Source organism: Zeus faber (assembly GCF_960531495.2).
Source record: "Zeus faber genome assembly, chromosome: 1".
Taxonomy (NCBI): domain Eukaryota; kingdom Metazoa; phylum Chordata; class Actinopteri; order Zeiformes; family Zeidae; genus Zeus; species Zeus faber.
This window is the reverse complement of record NC_137193.1, coordinates 4,731,018-4,748,534: the sequence shown is the minus strand read 5'-3', so window position 1 is coordinate 4,748,534 and position 17,517 is coordinate 4,731,018. Positions and strand designations below refer to the sequence as shown.

The window sequence follows — 17,517 nt, the reverse complement described above, 5'->3', positions numbered from 1 at the left end:
GATTGTACTGTAACGGGTGTGGTTAGGACCCAATTGCAGCACAAAGACAGGCAGGAATATTTGGTAATGTCTTTTATTTGTAGAGCGGATAGAAGACAGGCAGGGGGCAGGCAGTTGGGCTAATGAGACAGGTAAGGAGAGGGAGGGGAAGGTATATGAAGGCGGAGATCATGACAGATAGATTCGTAGACATCACAATATGGCGGGCAATGTCTCCTCGACAGCCTCTCAAGGTCGACAGGGGGTGTTGGTGTTTTGACAGTGTTGCTTCAGATAGCGTAATAGTCCCTTTGGTATGATCCGGGCAGGGTTCCAGGAGGCATCGCCCAAACAACACACCTGGGACTTTCCAGGGCGGGTTATCGTTCATGGGACAACAACAAAAAGCCAACCCCCATGTGGCAGAATGTATTCAAGTGCCTTGTACAACGCACAGAAATTAGAATTCCTGTGGAGTTTGTGTGTACACGTTCAATATGAAAAGTAATACAACGTATTCAATTTCCATAGACGTACCACACACAAACCTTTTTTAACATCGTTCGGTACAAATTAGTAAATATTATTTTCATTTTCAGTTTTGGATCATCAATTTAAACCGCAATGCTGAATATGTTTATTTTATTGATGGCTGATGTTTTCGGATTGTCATATATTTAATTAAAAAACTACTAATACTACTACTACTACTACTACTACTACTACTACTACTACTACTAATAATAATAATAATAATAATAATAATAATAACAATAATAATAACAATAATAATAACAATAATAATAATAAAAGTGTCTTATGCCATCTAACTCTTAGTAAATTGTCAATATAACTGTCAATATAAATCCGTGATCAGATTACTTTCACTTTCGATTTCTTGGGTAAAATTTGGGACGTTTGGTTGCCAGGCAGTGTTTTCTGTCATATCTTTGTATTTTATTGTTTTAACCATGGCCCTTTTCAATTAAGCGGTTATAACCTTTATTACAAGCTCAGTGGGCGGATGATGGACCGACCCAGTCACTACATTTTGCCTTGGGACATATTTAAACTCTGGATACAAATATATGACTGTATATTCTCCTGGATCTTCCCATAAGACATTATTTACGACAAGCGAACAGTCATCTTGAACTTTAACCCATCTCCTTTCATTAAACAACACATACTTTCATTGATCGCGAGGCGCACTGCTAACATCAGGTCCTGTTAGCACTATGTCTCCACCACGCGCATTTTTCCATTTGGGGGAAATATTTCCACCAGTATTCCATTTACTACATTTACATGGAAGGTGAGCTGCATTTCCTAATTTAGTTCAAATCACAATATTCGCAGAAACGGGAGTTGTAGAAATCATCTGAGGCACAGCAGTTGTTAACTTCCATACCTCTGCAACATTAGTGACTTTCAGAACTAAAGAGGTGGGCGTCTGCTTTATTTTTTGAGTTGATACTTCAGTTGTCAATTTTTCTACTTCTTTAACAACCGCGGGTTCTACAATTTTACTCTCATTTAGTACCACAAGAGTCACAATTTAATATCCATAGTCTGGGCTTGTTTGCACGCCATCCTCTCTCACATTCACTAATTTTGGATCATAATAAGAACACTTGTAGTCTCCTTGATCTTCAATCTGGAATCTACGTAGATAAAGACTACAGTCATACTCAATCTTCAGCCTTCTTCGATCATTGAGCAGCACATAATTCTCTAGTGATGATGTTCCCGACATGTCAATTACCTTACCATGGTCATCTTCCCACTGGACATAGAATTCCCCTTCTTCATCATTTTCTTTTGTACACTGACATGGCAGCTGAACTGACTTTCGCAAAGTCCCTTCAACCCTAGTCCTCGTATTGCTTTGGTCTAACCCTTTTTCGGGTTGGCCTTGAACTCCTTGGTCCAACTGGGTCTGTGTATTTTCCTGGAGAGGAATCACAGCCCTCTGGACTCTTTGATGACTCATACTTTCTGAAGTTAGACTCTGTTGTTTCTGGGACATGGAAATCAATGTCCCAATGCAAGTGTCTTTCTTGCTCAGGGACTGACAATTCATCACTGGGATCATCAAAAGTGTGCTCAACATCATCATGCACACCCACATCCTTGTCAGTCCCTTCTTCTGGGTCTTGATCTTGGAGGTCCTCATGAACCTCTGCTGCGTCTGCAGCTTCTGTTGGCTTTCTTGAGCTTTCACCATCTCTGCTCTGTGATCGTGCCGCCTCTTCTTTTGGCGCTATAACACAATGTGATAAATGGTACCATGTAGGAGAACCTTTAACCTGAATCGCAGTTCCCGTACCGTGAACAACCTAGAATGGTCCTTCGCGACGTTCATTAAACCACTTCCTCCTAAACACCTTCACGAATACCTTGTCTCCAGGTTGCACCGCGTTCCTCTTTTGTTCATCAAGTCTCTCTAGCACCTCCTCTTGTTTTTGCCTGTCAGAGACATATGTGTGTATTCTCTTATGCAGTGCAGCCATATAGTTAACATACACTCACATTTCATCTTCTAAAAGAGCTAAACTTGGACCCTTTCCACTTGTGCGCAAACAAGGTGTTGGCATCCGTCTGCCCGTAGCCAACTCATGGGGTGTCATGCACAAATCACGGAGCCCACTTGAACGACACACCAGTAATGCCATCGGAAGCGCCTAAACCCAATTCAGACCTGTGTGCTGACAGATTTTAACAATACGATTTTTCAGTACACCATTCATTTTTTCACAAACACCTTGGCTTTGCGGATGATGAACAGCTCCTAGACATTGTTTTTTTCCCAATTTTTGCAGAATTAATTTTACTGATCTATCCACAAACTCTTTCCCATTATCTGAGGATATGCAATCTGGAAGTCCCCACCTGCTTATGACCTCACGACACAAAAACTTGGCAACTGACTGAGCATCTTTATGCTTGGTTGGACATGACTCAGGCCACCGTGAAAATCTATCCACGACGACAAACATGTATCTTTTACCTCCTACGGGTCTTATCATATCAACAAAATCCACAACCAACTCACGCATGGGACCTGTCGGAGTTGGAATGTGTCCGGGTGGACTCATCACACCGAACATTAGCAGACAAAGAACATTAGTTTTTTAGACAGATTGTACATCTGCCCATGACATAATAAATGTTCTAAAGCAAGCACGGTGCCCAAAAACCATTCTCTTTCGTGATTTTTCTCCTTACCTCCCCCCTTGCAACATGGGCTAACCCATGTGCTTCCTGAATCATCAGACCTAGTAGGTCGGTGGGTGCTACCATCAGTCCTACATGATTTCTCCACAGACCAGTAAAATCTTGAGTGGGCCCTCGGGCCAACCATAATTGTTTATCTATGGCTGACGGCGCTTATTGCATCGAGATTACATCTCTGAGCGTGATTTTATCTTCCAAATCCACTTCATGGGTGACCAGAAAAACCTGCCTCCTTTGTTTGCTCCTGTAACTGCTTTTGTAGCGTCATCAGCCGCTTTGTTGCCTTGTATAACCCTTGACATGTCCATTTTGTGTGCTGCACACTTAGTTTCAGCTATTTCCTTTGGTTTCATCATTGCATGCAACAATTTTATTATCTGAGCATGATGCTGTATCAGAGAACCATCGGTTTTCTTAAATCCTCGTTTTTTCAACACCGATCCAAATAAATGACACACATTATGTGGATATGCACATAACCCTAACCCTAACCCTAACCCTAACCCTAACGTGTTTTTTAAGATACAGTTGCATATCTCTCTACTTCCTGAACACAATCATGTGGCTCCCCATCCTGTGGTGTAGGAAAATTCTCAGCTGGATTTACCCTGATGCACCTTACGAAGGTGACATCTTCCTGCTCTAAGAGCCTATGATAGTCTCTTAGCCTAGACATAGTCAATGTACATTTACCAAATTTCAAGAGATTTCTGGGACTATGATGGGTAAGAATTGTCACTGGGTAACCCATAGTTACTTATGATGCTTTATCATACATTAGACGAACTCCCACCATTGCTCTGTAGCACAGTGGTAGCCCCAATTCTACTTCTGAATAGGCAGTAGAATAATACGAAACAGGTTGAGCAGTTGTCCCTGTACCTGTGGGCTGACAAAGAACTGCACATGCATATTTACCACCAGTGGATGTAGTCACATACAGCAAAAAGTTCTTAGAATAGTGTTGCAACGCTAGCGCTGGAGCTTCTTGTAACCTCTGTTTGATCTTCTCAAATGCCATAAGACCTTCCTGCGTCCAAGTGAGATTACAATGGAGTTGAGCATTCCCAGTCTCTTTTATCATGGCTCTCAAAGGCCCTATTAGGCAGGCATAATCTTCTACCCAGGCTGAAGAATATCCTGCAATACCAAGAAATGTCATCATCTCTCTGACTGCTCTAGGCTTTGGTGCCATTAGAATGGCTTCCAAATGACTCTCAGAGATGCTTCTGTGTCCATGGGTTATTGTTTGACCAAAATAAACGACTTTTTCTTGACAATACTGTAGCTTCTTCTGAGAGGCCTTGTGTCCTTTGTCTGCCAATTGCTGCAACAGTTTGATTGAGTCCTCATGGCATGTTTCCTTGTCTGGTGAACAGATGACGATGTCATCCACATACTGAATGACAGTAGTTTTCATCTGATCTGATCAATCCCAGCCAAGTCATCCTCCAACACTTTATTGAAAATGTCAGGGCTATGTTTGAATCCTTGTGGGAGCCTCTTGTACTTGAAGGTTTGTCCTGTGTATGTGAATCCAAACAACCCTTGACTTTCATCGCTCAGTGGAACACTAAAAAATGCTCCACATAAAGGCAAAATCCCCCTTTTCCTTTTCTACAATAACATGTTTGTCAAGCACTATCTGAATAGCGTGCATCCTAAGCAAGGACTCCCTATTCCCATAACAAGGAACCCCTGTGACCCACTTGCAGGACACACAAAGGCCCATAGTCGAAGGTAATGACCCCAAGGTCATCAACAGACAGGGCAGTGCATCACACAGATAGGGAGGCACGTCACACAGACAGGGCAGTACATCACCAAGATAGGGCAAGCACGTCGCACAGATATGGCAGTACATCACCCCACCCCAAGTGCCTTACAGATCGCTCCACATATATACGCATGCTCTTCCTATATCCAGCAGGACCGGGTGAGCTCGACTACAGGCTGCGTCCTGCCATTTGCTCTCTCACTCTCCTCTCGTTGCAAAGACTAACTCTGTTTCTCTAAAATGAATATACACACAACAACAAATTTGTTCACAATCCTTTATAACAGAATTTGCCTCAACATCCAACACTGTGAAGTGTGTCGCCTCTGGAGGAATTTGGGCTAACAAGGTATGTGGGTTTGGTACATCTGCTGGAAAGTCCTGCACCACTTAATTTACGGCATGTACCAAGCGATGGGACTCATCTGGTTTCTTTAGAGGCAATATATTGGTCTGAGGATCCGAACATATTTCCACTACACCAATAGAAAAATTGCCAAATTCTTTTGTGAACTGTAACAAGACCAGAATTCTTCTTCTTTCGGCTGCTCCCGCTAGAGGGCGCGGCAGTGCATTATCTACCTACAATACCTTCGGTTCTGCGCATCTTCCCCCCTACACCAACTGCCTCCATGTCCTTCTTCATCACATTCATAAACCTTCTCTTTGGGCTTCTCTGAAGCCTCCTCTGAACCTAAAACAGTCACAAGCAAAGTCGTCTAGTTGTCCACAATTACAACACAGTGGGGACCACAGGTGGTTAAACCTGAATATGTCCTTGCTGTGGTTGTGGTGGTAATTGATTTGGTTGTGACTGGCTCTGCATAACCACAGCATGTTTCCTTTCCTTCTTCTTCTCATCCACCAACTGTATTTGGTTGAGTTTTCTTGAGTCTCCTGGTCCTGTTCCTTCTGGTCATGCTCCTTTTTCCGATATAGCTCCACTGGATGTGCTATGTGATCCATATAAACATCTTTAGTCATGCTTCCAAGACCAACCACTTCTGACAATTTGCTCCTCACTTGTAGAGGCAGCCCCTTCTGTATTTTGGCTCGGAGAATTGATTTCTTCATTTGATTCAAAACTGGATAATTTCCTGTGACATTTCTCCACACTTGATGAGGCCTTGACACATAAGCTCTTGGATTTTCCTGGCGGCCCAATTACTCAATAAAGATGTGGTGTACGTTTGTTGGAAATGCATCTCTAAATGCTCTCCACATCTGACCTCTTCTTGCAGAAAACAATTCTGGATCATACACCGCAGTTGCCACGTATAAGACGTTAAGGCCTGCTGCCTGCAGGATCTCTTCCATAGCTGGGACTCCAATGAGGCTAGCCAAAAGTCTCTAAATATCGCCCATGGCAGGCTATGTTCCCACCAAAACCTCTTCCAGCTTTGAGATCCACGGATGTGCTCCATCTTGAAGAGTGGGTCACTTTTCAAGTATGTTAGACATGTATGTATTCTACCAAAGCTTGTATTCTTAACTTTGTCCTTGAATTATCACTGGACACATTTTGTTGGCTTTCTTTTCTTTTCTTGGACGTAGTCCATACCTCAAAGTGTGTGGCTTTTGAGGCTTTTTGTTCTGTAGTTTCTTCTCCGTTATTTGCAGTTCTTGTAATTGTTTTTCCAATACTTGTTGAACATCTGGACAGGTGGTTTCACTTAGGTCCTTGAGGCATTTATCTATACTCCTCTCAATCTCTCTTAAAACCATGTGTCTGTCATCATCTACCCCTGCACTAGCTGCTAACGGGAGGAAACAGGAAGGACCTTCTTTCTCTGGTTCTTCATTTTCCTCACTGGTCGATATCCTCTTTTTTCCACTTTAGCCAACATCCGTCTAACTGCTGGGTCGTATCCTCCAATAGCTTAGTCTGAATAACCCACAAGCTCTTCTCCTATTTCCAGACTTCTGACTCGTTGTCTGCTTCCAAAAGGGTTCCTTCTCTTTGTACTGTTGGAGCTCGGGTACATCTTTATGGTTGTTTTGGCCTTGCCCATCTCTATTATTTGCTCATCCTCATCTTTGAAGAGATAGTTGCCCTCCTGTGTAATCACTGGGAGCTGTGGATAAACATCAGTGAACTTCACCTCCTTCTCATAAGGTGGGGGCTTCTTTACAGATGCAGTATGTGAGAAGGGTGCCTTAATCTTCTCCATCAACTCTTTCTGTTTCCTTATCATTTTTCTTTACTTCTTGTATACTCCGTTCCCTTTTTTACATTTACATTTACATTTAGTCATTTAGCAGACGCTTTTATCCAAAGTGACTTACAAGGGAGAATAACATTCAAGCTACATTGCGACAGAGATTAGTGTAACAACAACATTAGTGTAAAAATAAATACTGCTAGGTAGTGCTGAGTAATTGTAGGTTAGGACAGGAGGTACTTACTGAAGAGCTGGGTCTTCAAGTGCTTCTTAAAGACAGAGAGGGAGGTCCCTGCTCTGGTCATTTTTGGCAGCTCGTTCCACCAACGTGGAACTACAAATGAGAATAGCCTGGATTGCCGTGGCTGTACGGCCGGCAGAGCCAGGCGACGCTCATTTGAGATGCGCAGCATCCGGGGGGCAGCATGTGCTCTTACAAGAGCATTTAGGTAGGCGGGAGCATTCCCAGCAATCACTCTGTAGGCAGCATCAGAGACTTGAACTTGATGCGGGCGGCTACAGGTAACCAGTGGAGCTCGATGAGCAGCGGAGTGACATGTGCCCTCTTTGGCTGGTTGAACACCAGTCGCGCCGCCGCATTCTGTATCATCTGTAGTGGCTTCACCGCACAGGCCGGCAAGCCTGTTAAGAGGGCGTTGCAGTAGTCGAGACGGGACATCACCAAGGTTTGTACCAGCAGTTGAGTGGCATATTGGGTCAGGTACGGCCTGACTTTTTCTTTTGCGGCTTCGAACAATTTCTGTCCCTCTTTTTCAAACAGCTGCAGGATGCCAAGTTCTGTTTGCCTTTTCTCTTTGTGTCTCTTTCCTTTCTTACCTTTCTTTTGATTTACTTTATATGTGGACACAAGCACCCGAATTGTTTTAATCACATCCGGGTTAAGAGTTCCTTCAACTGGCCACAGTTGTTCAATGTCAGGCCAATGCTTGCTCCATTTTCCTGATATTTTTGCAATATCTTTAATAAGGGGATTATTCTTTCGCACTTAATCAACAGGAGTGAATACTTTTGCAATTTTAGTATCCATTTTTGACATCATAATGACCCTCTTATTTTCTTTTAGTGTAAATTGAATCAAATTATTAAAAAAATTATTTATAAAGCACCGTGTAATCACACTCAACCAAAAACAACTGAATTTATCAACCCCAAAGGAGGTTAATTGCTTCCCACTTATGAAAGCAAATTAAATTCTTCATCATCTGATGCATCTGACCACACACATTTATCCTAAATTATCAAAATTATATCAATGTTCAATCTCAAAACAGCCTCAATCAAGGTAAACCATACTCAGTTAATGAAACCAATATTCACTATATTCACAATATTCAAGAACTGTCAGATGTCTTGTCATCTGCCCCTTGGATGATCCAATTCAGACACATTCCATCTTCTCTGTCTTTCCCCCAGCTTTCACTCAGCATAGTAAAAGAGTGGAAGAAAGAAGAAGAAAAAGAACAACACAAGAGTTCAGTGACTTAGGAACACTCTAAATTCTTTTACACACTAATATAATTCAGTGAGACATGCGTTAACAGCTTTCTTATTTCTCGTGCATTTGAAATAATGCAAAATTTACTTTTATTCATACAATGCATTTTAAAGTCTCAAGAGTATACTAGTCAATCGGATATCACCTTAAATTAATTATTTTTATTCTTTTTATCTATTTAATTCAATTTTATTTTTATTTTTTCTTCTAAACTCTACTAACTAATCTCCACTCTGTATGAAGCACCAACCCTTGCTCCACCTCTTAAATTCAACAAACACTTCCAGTGTGGACTGGTCGTCAGCCAGTGAGCATCCTGTTTTATCGCCCTTAGGCCACGCACAGAGTCAACAAGAGAATCTTTAATTGTCCCCCAACACACCACATGCATACACACTTTGGATGGTTGTTGGTGAAATGAGGCCTTTGCATTTGACCCATCCTGGCTTGTCCTTCCTCTGGGGGGGCAGCCAGGAGCAGTGGACAGCATTTGTTGATGGGACCTGGTACCAAGTGTCCATTGCTGGTCAGATGATGAGTGCATTTTTTTGGTGGGGGTCCTTTCTGAAGGTAGGTGGAGAAACCCCACGTGAGCATGGGGAGAACATGCAAACTCCACACAGAAAGGCTCCTATTTGGGAGATAACCCGCCGGAACACGTTGCCAACAGCGCCCCAGGCGGGAATAGAACCCAGGACCTTGCTGTGAGGCAGCAGTGAGTTCACTGTGCCACTGTGCCACCAACAATCAGAGCTGTTTCCTCTCACTCAGCAGCCGGGACACAAACCTATCTTCTGGCAGCCAAAACCAGCTTCTCCTTCTATTTCAACAAGACTATATCTTCTTTTAACCAGAAAAAAACTCACAGCAAGCACATTCACACACACACAAGCATGAGAAAGACAAAGAAAGAATCCACACACTAATCAAACAATCCACAAATCCTACTTACAAAATCAGAACAGGTGATTTTTATTGTGTTATTGTATTATTATGTGTACATGCATGTGTAAGCAAACTGTTGCTGGTTGCTCTACTCCTTCTCTCAGAAGGCTCATATTTTTATCAAATATACAAACGTCCTGTAAAAAGGCTCATAATTTTTATCAAATATATAAACGTCCTTAAAAAAGGCTCATATAGGGTTTATCACTAAAGAGGCAAAAATGTCTTCCTTTATGTATTACTCAAACCACTCACCACCTATGTATACCTTTTTAATAACACATATATTCTATGTATCAATTGTACATATACACGAACAATACACAAACCTCTTCACACATCTTTAGCCGCAGCAAGCACAGAGACACACACACAGACTGTCTGTCCAGCAGTAGTCTGATCCTCCAAAGACTTCAACAGCACTTAACTTTATATTTTAACGTCGACTCATTTATAATTCTCTAATTTCATCGAAATTTTCACTTTGGCCAAGCTTTTAAGAAATTATCTTTTTATTCAGATTCTTTCATCATACATGTTCAATGTATGTGTATGTTTAATGTATGTTCTTCTAGGCTGGTTCAGCCCTGTTTTTCCACTTTTCTCAAACATTATTTTTCGTCTTATTTCCTCTTTTAAGCCTTTAACATTTAACTCTCATTTCACTTTCATTTTTATCATCTTATTTCATTTTATTTCATATTAAGCCAATTCCCCTGGCCGGGGTTATTTCCTCTTTGTTTTTCTTACACAGATTTGACTATACTATATTTTCTAACGGCCAACTTTCACACAGCAGCTAATGTACGCATGTCTTACCGTTAAGAAGATACAGGCCCTGTCTTCATTAATCTTGCATGGTTATTTAGCTACCTTTATGTTATTAGTTCTGCCATTCTACTATTACTTTTTACTTCGACTTAATTCTCTTTTAACTTATTTCTTATTTCTCTTGTCTCTATTCTCTATTACTCGTTTTCTTCAGTTATTATTTTCGTATTCCCCTTATTAACATCTTTTACAACTTCATAAACCCCAATTTAGACGGAAACTCACTTCACGCATCAACACATCAACTCTCATCCGCACAATCTGCTCTTGTCAGTACAGCCTACCTGCACAAAACATTACCGCTTCACAAACCACACAGCAGCTCTCCGTACTGTTGTATACTGTGCTGTATTATCCCAAACACTACCTCACTCTATTCATATTCACATGCCACTTTCATTACATTTTGTCATTTAGCGGACGCTTTTATCCAAAGCCACTTACAATTATTCAAACACCGACGGACGCAGCCATCAGGAGCAATGAGGGGTTAAGGGTCTTGCTCAAGGACACTACAGCATGCTAGCAGGAGCCTGGGATCAAACCAGCAACCTTTAGATCACTAGACCACCAGCTCTACCTCCTGAGCTACCACCCCCTACTTTCATGCACTTAAAGTATATATTCCTTCTATCTATTCCATTCTATTTCAAATTATTTTTATTGTATTTTATTCTATATATTTTTATCTTATTCTATACGTATTCAACTTACTGTATTACGTTTTAGGGTCAGTTAGTCGGTCTATTAGAAAGGAATTTTCTACTTTTATTTCTTTTTCCTAGGACATATTGTGTGCTATCACCGGGTGCGTTGCATTACATTTCACTGCATATATGTATGAAAGTATGTATATGTATGTGACAAATAAAAATCTTGAATCTTGAATCTTGAGCTCGTATTTGTGAGAGAACACTCACCCTGAGGTGTTTAAAGTGGTAACTTCGCTGACGACAGTGGCAGGTGAGGCCCAACAGATCCTGGTCGTGACGGCAATATGTAGTTTCTCTGTGGTCGGTGATGTGTTGATGAAGAAGGACTCTCTGCTGACACTGACTTGATTATAATATTACAAGGAAGAATAGCATAAAACCAGACTTTCCATGGATTTCTGGGGGAGAGCTGAAGTCAAATGTGTTCCCTCCCGAATGGAACTAGGGGGTGTCCTTTATACTTGTACAGAGACAATGTAGCCCATCTGATTCCAATCTATGGGTCCCAGTTCAGCTGACTGACAAACATCTAAGCACATTCCCCCTCCCTTATCACCCATAGGCCCTGGCAATGGACTCTCTCCCCTGAGACCCCCAACATTACAGACACTTCAAAAGAAAGAAAGAAAGAAAGAAAGAAAGAAAGAAAGAAAGACTGGATCCTCTCCATAGAAACAGTGCATTTGTACAGTATTCTGATGTGACTTGGTACGTTCAGTGCAGCTCTACAGTCACTCAAACTACTGTTTCTGTCGTCTCCTCTGCATCCAAATGAAACAACAAGTCATGAATCCACACTGCGTTGCCTTTTACACTTTGGAGGCTTGTGCTCCTCCATGAGTGGCTTTGTGCGTCGTGGCTGAAGATGTTGTTCAGTTGTTGAGGCTTCATCAATCCCTTCTGCAAACACATCTTCCTTCCAGGAAAATAATGAAAAGTATTGAGTTGAATGAGATGAACTGAGTTCAACTGGAATTACCTTTTCATTGAAGTGAACTCTGTATTTTGGGAAAGTGACTTTAACACACACACACACACGCACACACACACACACACACACACACACACACACGCACAGACTGAGTGTTTTTTAGGATGTACTCCATCGTGTACACTAGCATGGTGGACGATAGTACTCGTACGTAGTGCGTAGTATGTAGCGCTTAGGAATTAGGGCTGGATTTCTCCACCAGCTGATGGTGTTCATGGGACACACCCACACACTGTGCCACACCCCTTTTCAGGTATTTTACTGACATTTTGTCTTCCTGTGCTGTCATGAAATGGCAGATAAACACTGTCTGTTCCTAATTCAACATTCAATATATATCCTCACTCCTCTGTTGTGCTGACACAGAAATAAAAATATCAAAGAATGTTTTGTGAAAGTCTCAAATGTAAAGTGTGTGTGAGCAGGTGGAGTAAAAGGCCTGAGCTCCGTGTGTCCACGCAGAGCTGACTGGACAGAGTTCAGAGGTCACACAGGGAGGCGGAGGCTGTTACAGCACCACCTCTGGCAAAGCACCAGGTGGAGGAGCTGCGTGGGGACGTTCTGGGACATCCCCTGTGCTTTGGGCCGATACATGTGGTGGAAGAAGTTGAGTAAAATTAGAGATATGTCACTAAAAAACGACTGTGTTTAAAGTCACTCATTACAATACCACTTAAAGTCTTCAAGAAGCTGTTGTACTTAAGTATAAAAAGTATTTATATGGTATTTAATGTATTTAAGTATCAAAAGTAATTATATGGTATTAAATGTACTCAAGTATCAAAAGTAAATTTATGGGATAAAATGAACTTAATTATCAAAAGTAATTATATGGTATTAAATGGATTAAGTAAGAAAAGTAATTATATGGTATTAAATTGACTTAAGTATCAAAAGTAATTATATGGTATTAAATGTATTTAAGTATCAAAAGTAATGATTGACACAGAGCTGCTGAGCTGGTGATGGAGTAGGACGTGTTTGCTTTGAGCTCCTGCTGAACTTGTGTTTTATTTGAAGTTAATAAGTGTTTTCATTACAAAACATTGTCAATTCTGCCCCTTCTCCAACAGGTGCTCCAGAGGTGGTGCTTTCACTGGATGTGGAAAAGGCATTGGAGCGGGTGGAGCGGGTGGAGCGGGGCTATCTTTTCAGCACACTGGAGAGGTTTGGATTTGGTGCTCGTCGGATGCCTTTAGCCTCATTTCCCTTTAAAATCAGCTGTAAGAAATTCAAGCACCTCGGGGTTTGGGTTCCACATAACTATAAAGATCTATATGCAGCCAACTACCAGTTGGCTGCATATAGATCAGTCCCTGTTATCTAATCTGAAGCAGGATATGAAGCGATGGGAGCCCCTGCCTCCTTCTCTGGGCCCAAGAATCATTACTGTAAAGATGAACATATTGCTGAGATTTCTATACATATTCCAGTGTCTCCAGGTCTTTCCAACAAAATCATTTGTCTCCAAAGTAATTAATCAGATATCGACCTTCTTTTGGAATAAAGAAAAACCCACCCCGAAATCAAAAGAGACGTGCTTCAGAGACCTCGGGTGGTGGAGGGATGGCGCTCCCAAACCTCCTGTATTATTATGGGGCGGCCGACATAAGAGCACTGCTGCACCGGGTGAGAGATGATGTCACTGTCCCCGACTGGACGATGCTGGAGGGGGCGTCCGCTGGGTCCACCTCTCTAGCAGCCTTACTGTGTTCTAAACTACCATTCACACAGCCTGCTTCTATGTATGTATGTGAGAAATAAATGTTTAGAATCTTTGACAAATCCCTGATGAGGCCGAGTCTCAGAAAACAATACATGGTATTATATCCACACAGCTACGTCATCAGAGTGCTGCGTCAGGGCTACGAGCTCTGACGCCAAAGAAAAGGAACTGAACGATCCTAAATTGTTATTGTGTCACATTAAAAACACATGATCCCTGCTCACATTGTAAATAATGTGCAGTCTCCCCACTCTCAGGCTGTATCTCCCACTGAGTTCACCGGGGTCACGCATCTTTTGTATGTTTTCATACAAATGTCCTGCTTCATTCATGCTGCAGTGCAGTGCTTTTTCCTCCATGTTGGCTTTGCGTGATGCGGTGCATGGTGGCCGAGAACAGTCATGTTCACACACAAAGCCTTTTTGATATTGAAACATTTGTGATTCCACTGTTTCTGAGAAGGAAATGCGTCAAAGGCCGACTGCACCTGCACTGAAACACTGCGTGGAGTATGTTCCACGCAGCGCCTCTCAGCCATCCAAGGAAAGCTACTGCGTTTGGGTCTAACTCGGAAAATGTGTAAACCAAAAAGCTATTTAAGCCTATAAATCGACTGTTTCATTCTTATGTTTTACAGATTATAGCCCACCCGGCGCACGACATGATCACTTTTTAGCACAACACCGCCTTCAAACAGCCGAATATAAGTATGAAAACATACAAAAGATGCGTGACCCCGGTGAACTCAGTGGGAGATACAGCCTGAGAGTGGGGAGACTGCACATTATTTACAATGTGTGCAGGGATCATGTGTTTTTAATGTGACACAATAACAATTTACGATCATTCAGTTCCTTTTCTTTGGCGTCAGAGCTCGTAGCCCTGACGCAGCACTCTGATGACTTAGCTGTGTGGATATAATACCATGTATTGTAGGGTGGCTGGGCTCAGCCTTAGAGATAGGGCGAGGAGCTCGGACATCGGGAGGGAGCTTGGAGTAGAGCCGCTGCTCCTTCGCATCGAAAGGAGCCAGTTGAGATGGTTCAGGCATCTGATCGAGATGCCTCGTGGGCTCCTTCCTTTGCAGGTTTTCCGGGCACGTCCAACTGGTAGGAGACCACGGGGTAGGCCCAGAACACGCGGGAGGGATTACATATCCCAGCTCGCCTGGAAACGCTTCGGGATCCCCAGGAGGAACTGGAAAACGTTGCCGGGGAGAAGGGGGCCTGGAGCTCCTTGCTCAGCCTGCTGCCACTGCGACCCAGCCCCGGATAAGCGGAGGAAAATGGATGGATGGATGGATGGATGAGCAGAATTTTATATAATTGGTAAAAATCTGTCACATCGGGCTGAGTGGTTATCAACACATTTTAGGTGATGTGAGAAACTCAGAACAAAATTTATTTTCACTTACCATCTCCAACTTTCACTTATTTTAACACATGACGTAAAGCAAACATACAAAAAAATCAAAGACATTAAGAATATTCGCTGGATGCAATTCAATTTCCCTGGAGTTGTAGATGTCACAGTTGGCAGCATATTAGGTTACATACATACATACATACACAATGCATCTCATCAGAATACATAGAACAAAAAGATTACAAAAAGCCTTTAAAATGGACAACAGTGTTTCCATCTTGCATCTCAGACTGTTGTAAAACGGCAACTGCAAGTCCTACATTTGTGAACATGAGAGTAGGAAGCTTCTCAACTAACTTGGGCCCAACACTGAAGTAGTAGTTGTGGCAAAACATGCACCCATCGTCTGACCAGCGATGGACACTTATCACCTGGTCCCCGGGCGCGTTCACGTATGCTGCACACTGCTCCTGGCTGTGCCCCCAGTGGAAGGACAAGCCAGGATGGTCAAATGCAGAGGATCCATTTCACCGGCCACCATCCGAAGCATGTGTTGTAGTGTTGCGTGACGAATAAAGACTGTTTCCTTTTCTGAATAGTGACTCCTAGTTGATCTTTCAATGCGATTCCTAGGAGAGGTTCTAAGAGGTTCAGGCCCTGCTCTGTGGAGACCCCAGCACTTGAGAGTTTACAGTTTGAATACAAAAATGTCCCTTCATGTAAGATGAGGAAGCGATTTATCACCTGTGTGATTATGTTCATGTTTTTTGAGATTACCTCTTGAACTATACATCTTCCCACACTGGTGACAGTGGTATGGTTTATCACCTGTGTGAATACGTTGATGTAATTTGAGATTACCACTTGTATTAAACATCTTCCCACACTGGTCACAGTGGTACGGTTTCTCACCTGTGTGAATACGTTGATGTAATTTGAGATTACCTCTTGTATTAAACATCTTCCCACACTGGTCACAGTGGTACGGTTTCTCACCTGTGTGAATACGTTGATGTAATTTGAGATTACCTCTTGTATTAAACATCTTCCCACACTGGTCACAGTGGTATGGTTTATCACCTGTGTGAATACGTTGATGTAATTTGAGATAACCACTTTTATTAAACATCTTCCCACACTGGTCACAGTGGTACGGTTTATCACCTGTGTGAATACGTTGATGTAATTTGAGATTACCACTTGTATTAAACATCTTCCCACACTGGTCACAGTGGTACGGTTTATCACCTGTGTGAATACGTTGATGTCTTTTGAGATGAGCACTTGTATAAAACATCTTCCCACACTGGTCACATTGGTACGGTTTATCACCTGTGTGAATACGTTGATGTCTTCTGAGAGAACCACTTCTAGTAAACATCTTCCCACACTGGTCACAGTGGTACTGTTTATCATCTGTGTGAATACGTTGATGTAATTTGAGATAACCACTTGTATTAAACATCTTCCCACACTGGTCACAGTGGTACGGTTTATCACCTGTGTGAATACGTTGATGTATTTTGAGATGAGCACTTGTATAAAACATCTTCCCACACTGGTCACAGTGGTACGGTTTATCACCTGTGTGAATACGTTGATGTATTTTGAGATCACCTCTTGTATTAAACATCTTCCCACACTGGTCACAGTGGTATGGTTTATCACCTGTGTGAATACGTTGATGTATTTTGAGATCACCTCTTGTATTAAACATCTTCCCACACTGGTCACAGTGGTACGGTTTAACACCTGTGTGAATACGTTGATGTACTTTGAGAGAACTACTTGTATTAAACATTTTCCCACACTGGTCACAGTGGTACGGTTTATCACCTGTGTGAATACGTTGATGTACTTTGAGATAATCACTTCTATTAAACATCTTTCCACACTGGTCACAGTGGTACAGTTTCTCTCCTGTGTGAATATGTTGATGTCTTTTGAGGTCACCCGAGTTAAGGAAACTTTTGTCACACTGGTTACAACAATGCCTTGGTGTGTCCTTCTGTTTCCTGGTGGTTCCAGAGGTTCCAATTGGCTCAGAGGCTGCAGAGGGGAGGAGACTCTCTGCTCTGATCTCTCCACTTCTCAGCTGTCTGACGTCAAGCTCACTGTGACTCCTCTTAATGTGCTTAGGACAGGAAAACCCATGAGTATTCACTGCTGGAAGAACAGAGGGAGAGAAAGAAAGAGCAGATTACAAAGAAGGTAGGTCATGGCAGAAAGATGGCCGACTGTTGTTGTGTTGTCATGCCGTACCACCGTGCTGTGC

The 17,517-nt window shown here is 42.2% G+C and overlaps 2 protein-coding genes across 3 annotated transcripts in view; one reads left to right on the top strand and one right to left on the bottom strand.

The window, feature by feature from the left end:
* LOC307240919 (uncharacterized protein) overlaps positions 1–16,805 on the bottom strand; it is a 30,864-nt gene extending 14,059 nt beyond the window's left edge. The window contains exon 1 of the mRNA XM_080014832.1: positions 16,611–16,805. The gene's annotated coding sequence lies outside the window, so the exon portion shown is untranslated. The remainder of the gene's footprint in view (positions 1–16,610) is intronic.
* LOC307243636 (uncharacterized protein) overlaps positions 1–17,517 on the top strand; it is a 228,604-nt gene that overhangs the window by 73,091 nt on the left and 137,996 nt on the right. The gene's annotated exons all lie outside the window — the stretch shown is intronic.